Source organism: Piliocolobus tephrosceles, chromosome 11, assembly GCF_002776525.5.
Source record: "Piliocolobus tephrosceles isolate RC106 chromosome 11, ASM277652v3, whole genome shotgun sequence".
Lineage (NCBI taxonomy): Eukaryota > Metazoa > Chordata > Mammalia > Primates > Cercopithecidae > Piliocolobus > Piliocolobus tephrosceles.
Genome location: NC_045444.1, coordinates 82891657 through 82898022, shown reverse-complemented (window position 1 = coordinate 82898022; position 6366 = coordinate 82891657).

Genomic DNA, 6366 nt, shown 5'->3' with positions numbered 1-6366 from the left:
GCTCTGTCACCCAGGCTACAGTGCAGTGGCACGATCTTGGCTCACTGCAAGCTCCGCCTCCCAGGTTCACGCCATTCTCCTGCCTCAGCCTCCTGAGTAGCTGGGACTACAGGTGCCCGCCACTACACCCAGCTAATTTTTTGTATTTTTTAGTAGAGACGGGGTGTCACCATGTTAGCCAGGATAGTCTCGATCTCCTGACCTCATGATCCTCCCACCTCCACCTCCCAAAGTGCTGGGATTACAGGCGTGAGCCACCACGCCTGGCCTGAGGTCTTTTTTAGAAGGGCACTAATCCCATTCATCAGGGCTCTATGCTCATGAACCAATCACCTCCCAGAGGCTCCACCTCCTAAGAGGATCACATCAAGGGGTAGGTTTTCAAGATATGAATTTGAGGTTGGGGGGACACAATCATTCGATCAATTACATTAATTTCACCTGCCAAGAACTGTTGAAATGACTCAGTGGTTTCTTTTTCACAAAAGAAGTGATATTTGATCTGAGCTTTGAAGAACAGAGAGAAGTTATGAGGGCATACAAGGGTTGGAGAAGGTATTCCAGACAGCAGCAACAGCAGTTTCAAAGGCACTCAGGCATAAGTGCAATGGTGGTCACTGGAGGTCAAGTGGCTGGAATGGTAGGACTGGGTCATATTAAGAGCCTTTACATCATAATCAAGAGTTTATTTTATGGGCATCCAGATACCATGAGAAGGGGATGTGATGCATGTGAGCTTTACCTCAGCAGTGAGATCTTGTCTGCCCTCAGGCTCTCTGCTACAAAAGCAGCCTGCCTGCCAAAGACCTGTTTGCAAAACTGTAAGCAATGATTCCGCCTTCTATATTTTAGGGAAAATATTTTACTCCTCTGATGACTTTGGAGATATCAGTAGGGGCTGATGAGAGAAGGGGTTGGGAACCTGGTTCTCAGTTCAGTTTATGTCTCAGTCGGTGTGTAAATCCGGATGTCTAGTTTTTCACTGTGTTTCTCCCAGCTGGCTTTCACTCAAGCATGATTATCATGATTTTTGTCCTCTGTTGACTCTACTCCTCCATCTTAGCTGTAGGAGAAATGGCTTGTACTTAGGGCAGGATTTAAAGGGATGCACTGGCTGGCTGTCTCTTATTGGCCCAAATTGTGGCATTTGTCCTCTGGAAAGGCTGGTGGCTGTGAGGAAGACAGACCAGGTGCAGAAGACAGGGAGGCTGTTGCCCAAGTCCCAGAAATTGATCATGAACACCTGATGGAACAGCAGCTGTGAGGTCAGCCTGGATTTGAGAGCCAGTGCTCTCCAGGAAGCATGGCAACCCCACTTGGCCTGCGGCCTCCTTTCTCTACAGGCTCAGGCTTCTAGAATTGCCTCACATACTGGAGGAAGCATGGCCAGCCTACTTGGCACAGGGCCTCCTTCCTCTGTGGTCTCAGGTGTTGCAGAAAGTCAGGGACCCTGAATGGAGGGACTGGCTGGAGCCATGGCAGAGAAACATAAATTGTGAACATTTCATGGACATTTACCAGTTCCCAAATAATACTTTCATAATTTCTTACACCTGTCTTATGTTAATCTCTTCATCCTGTTATCTTCGTAAGCTGAGGATGTACATCACCTCAGGACCACTGTGATAATTGTGTTAACTGTACAAATTGATTGTAAAACATGTGTGTTTCAACAATATGAAATCAGTGTACCTTGGAAAAGAATAGAGTAACAACGATTTTAGGGAACAAGGGAAGACAACCATAAGATCTGACTGCCTGTGGGGTCAGGCAAAAAGAGCCATATTTTTCTTTTTGCAGAGAGCCTATAAATGGACGTGCAAGTAGGGAAGATATAGCTAAATTATTTTCCTAGCAAGGATTAATACTCTGGGAAAGGAATGCATTCCTGAGGGGAGGTCTATAAATGGCTGCTCTGGGAGTGTCTGTCTTATGCGGTTGGCATAAGGACTGAAATATGCCCTGGTCTCCTGCAGTACCCTCAGGCTTACTAGGGTGGGGAAAAACCCCACCCTGGTAAATTTGAAGTCAAACCAGTTTTCTGCTCTCCAACCCTGTTTTCTGTTGTTTAAGATGTTTATCAAGACAACACGTGCACCGCTGAACATAGACCCTTGTCAGTAATTCTACTTTTCCCCTTGCCTTGTGATCTTCGCTGGACCCTTATCAGGAGTTTCTGATTTCACCCTTGTCCTGTTTCCTCAGAAGCATGTGATCTTTGTTCTTCTTTTTGCCCTTTGAAGCATGTGATCTTTGTGACTTACTCCCTGTTCTTGCACCCCCTCACCTTTTGAAATCCTTAATAAAACTTGATGGCTTTAAGGCTCAGGCGGGTATCACGGTCCTACCAATACGTGATGTCACCCGTGGCGGCCCAACTGTAAAATTCCTTTCTTTGTACTCTTTCTCTTTATTTCTCAGCCGGCTGACACTTATGGAAAATAGAAGAAACCTATGTTGAAATATTGGGGGCAGGTTCCCCCAATACTCAGGCTTTTGGAATTGGCTCACACTTTGGCCTTATTAGGTAAAAACAGCTATAACATATTTTAAACAGAGGAAAATCTTTTATCCTTTTTAATATACCCCTCTAACATTTTTTTCCAACTTTTATTTTAGATTCAAGGGTTACATATGCTGGTTTGTTACCTGGGTATATTGCATGATGCAGAGGTTTGGGATATGAATGATCCCATCACTGAGGTACTAAGCATAGTACCCGGCAATTAGTTTTTCAACCCCTGCCTTCCTCCCTCTCTCCTTCCCTCTAATAGTCCCCAGTTTCTATTACTGCCATCTTTACTTTGCCATTATTTAAAAAACAAAACTGATGATAGCAAAGAATTTAATAGATTTCTCCATAGTGAATAAATACAGAATTCTGAGGGTCAACTTTATACTTACACTTAGTATAGATACTGCTGAAAAGGACAAATGGTTCACCCTACTGTAGAGGTTTTTGAGAATGTCATGTGTGTTTTTAACCAACCTTGTTTGACTCTCAGCCCCTATACCAATGGGGGAGGAGGGAAATTCAACTTCAATAGTTTCTGTGTCATCCCTCACCTCCTCTGGGTCTCATAGAATCTGGAAGATTTTTGTGCCCCCAGAATATGAGGGGTGAGCCCCTACTCTCCTGTCCATCATAGTCAGTATGTCTTCCTTGACCCACAGCTCTTTGCTTCTGTTCTGTGTATCACAAGAGGTTTATTTCTTCCTCCTCCTCTTTATTCCACCTTCAAACCGAAATCTGTCTGCTGCCACACACACAAAAAGCAGTTATTGCTATGAGCAGAAAGCTGCCTGGCCTGCTCTATTAATCATATGAGCAACCTTTCCCTTATCTTTGAAGTCCTCATCATCACTGAGGAGGCACTCTATAAATAATAATTTTCCTATTCACTTAGGCCAAGGGGAAGAAAAAAGAGATTAAATTTTTATGTCCCTGTTCATGACACAGCTAATAAGCTGTATCAGCTCTGGTTTTTTTTTTTCTTCTTAATAGAGACAAGAAGGGTTTGAAAAGGTTAAATAGTCCAATAAATGATTTAAAGATTCCTCCCTACCTTCTTTATTTAGTATGCTTTCCCCACAATTACCCTGTGTTTGCATTTATATTATACTTCAATTTGTAATTCAATCAACACATATTTGTTGGACTTCTTTCATGTGTGTGGTTCTGTGCTGAGTACTCTATTTTCTTTACAAATTCCATTTGAGAAATGCAAGCAAAGAATTTCATTCAAATGCCTCTGGGTGCAGAAGCACCTTTTTGGCTGCTACCACACCCTTTTGTCCCAACTGCTACTTTTACAAATGCAGAGGCTAATTAACGAAGAGGCTAAGTGAGATGATTTGGACCAGAAACTAATGGTTTGAGAACCTAAAATATTGTGGGGTATTTTTTTTCTCTCTCTCTCTCGATTGAACCTATTAACCAAATAATTATAAAATATCTACTTAGAGCTGTGTTGATACATTTTGAAGGAAATGTCATAATCAGCGTTATCAATGGTACCTTCCGCTCTTTAAAAAAGAAATTTAAAATTAAGAAAGTGGCCAGGCATGGTGGCTCATGCCTGAAATCCCAGAACGTTGGGAGGCTCAGGCAGGAGAATGACTTGAGGCCAGGAGTTTGAGACCAGCCTGGACAACATAGTGAGACATGGTTCTACAAAAAAAGAAAAAAAACAAAAAAGAGAGCCGAGAGCCAGCCATGGTGATGTGTGTCTCTAGTCCTAGCTACTCAGGAGGCTAGGGTGGAAGGATCACTTGAGCCTAGGAGGATGCAGTGAGCTATGATTGTACCACTATACTCCAGCCTGGGTGACAGAGTATGACCCTGTCTCTTAAAAAAGAAACACAGAAATTAATTTTTTTAACTTAAACATATAGTTCTATGTTCTATCAGGGAAACTCCAGTGTTAAGGAACAAGACTATAGTATGTATGTTACCTTTGGTTCATTGGTTCCTTTGAGAAACTATAAATATTTCTTAAAAATGTAAGAAGCTCTTAAAAGAACAAATGAGCTATGTTTTTATACAAATGGAACTATCAATTATTTGTAGATAAATGGCTATGAAAATCTGTTCTAATTTATTCAGGCAGTGTTTCCTGTTTTAAAAATGCTTGCATATTGGGCTAAACATTCGGCACTGGGAATATGAGGGTGGGCACTGTCTAAGGAGTTTATAGTGTCGTGACTTTTTGCTATAATATCAGTAACAATTTTTTTTTATTTGTTTTTGATTATACTATAAGTTCTGGGGTACGTGTGCAGAACATGCAGGTTTGTTACAAAGCATACAGTGCCATGGTGGTTTGCTGCACTCATCAACCTGTCATCTACATTAGGTATTTCTCCTAGTACTAACCTTCCCCCAGCTCCTCAACCCCCGATAGGCCCTGGTGTGTGACGTTCTCCTCCCTGTGTCCATGTGTTCTCATTGTTCAATTCCCACTTATGAGTGAGCACATGCAGTCTCTGATTTTCTGTTCCTGTGTTAATTTGCTGAGAACGATGGTTTCCAGTTTCATCCATGTCCCTGCAAATCCATGTCTTTTTTCATGGCTGCATAGTATTCCATGATGTATATGTGCCACATTTTCTTTATCCAGTCTATCATTGATGGGCATTTGGGTTGGTTCCAAGTCTTTGCTGTTGTGAACAGTGCCACAATAAACATATGTGTGCATGTGTCTTTATAGTAGAATGATTTATAATCCTCTGGGTATATACCCAGTAATGGGATTGCTGGATCAAATGGTATTTCTAGTTCTAGATCCTTGAGGAATCACCACACTGTCTGCCACAATGGTTGAACTAATTCACACTCTCACCAACAGTGTAAAAGCATTCCTATTTCTCCACATCCTCTCCAGCATATGCTGTTTCCTGACTTTTTAATGATCGCCATTCTAACTGGGGTGAGATGGTATCTCATTGTGGTTTTGATTTGCATTTCTCTAGTGACCAGTGGTGATGAGCTTTTTTTCATGTTTGTTGGCTGCATAAATGTCTTCTTTTGAGAAGTGTCTGTTCATATCCTTCACCACTTTTTGATGGGGTTGTTTGCTTTTTTCTTCTAAATTTGTTTAAGTTCATTGTAGATTCTGGCTATTAGCCCTTTGTCAGATGGATAGATTGCAAAAATTTTCTCCCATTCTGTAGGTTGCCTGTTCACTCTGATGATAGTTTCTTTTCCTGTGCAGAAGCTCTTTAGTTTAATTAGATCCCATTTGCCAATTTTGGCTTTTGTTGCCATTGCTTTTGGTGTTTTAGTCCTGAAGTCTTTGCCCATGCCTGTGTCCTGAATGGTATTGCCTAGATTTTCTTCTAGAGGTTTTATGGTTTTAGGTCTTATATTTAAGTCTTTAATCCATCTTGAGTTAATTTTTGTATAAGGTGTAAGGAAAGGATCCAATTTCAGCTTTCTGCATTTGGATAGTCAGTTTTCCCAACACCATTTATTAAATAGGGAGTCCTTTCTCCATTGCTTGTTTTTGTCAGGTTGGTCAAAGATCAGATGGTTGTAGATGTGTGCTGTTATTTCTGAGGCCTCTGTTCTGTTCCATTGTTCTATATATTTGCTTTGGTACCAGTACCATGCTGTTTTGGTTAATGTAGCCTTGTAGTATAGTTTGAAGTCAGGTAGCATGATGCCTTCAGCTTTGTTCTTTGTTTTTTGTTTGTTTGTTTGTTTGTTTGTTTCCTTCTTCTTTTTTGTTGTATTTTTGGCTATGTGGGCTCTTTTTTTTGTTCCATATGAAATTTAAAGTAGTTGTTTCCAGTTCTGTGAAGAAAGTCAATGGTGGCTTGGGAATAGCATTGACTCTATAAATTACTTTGGGAAGTATGGCCATT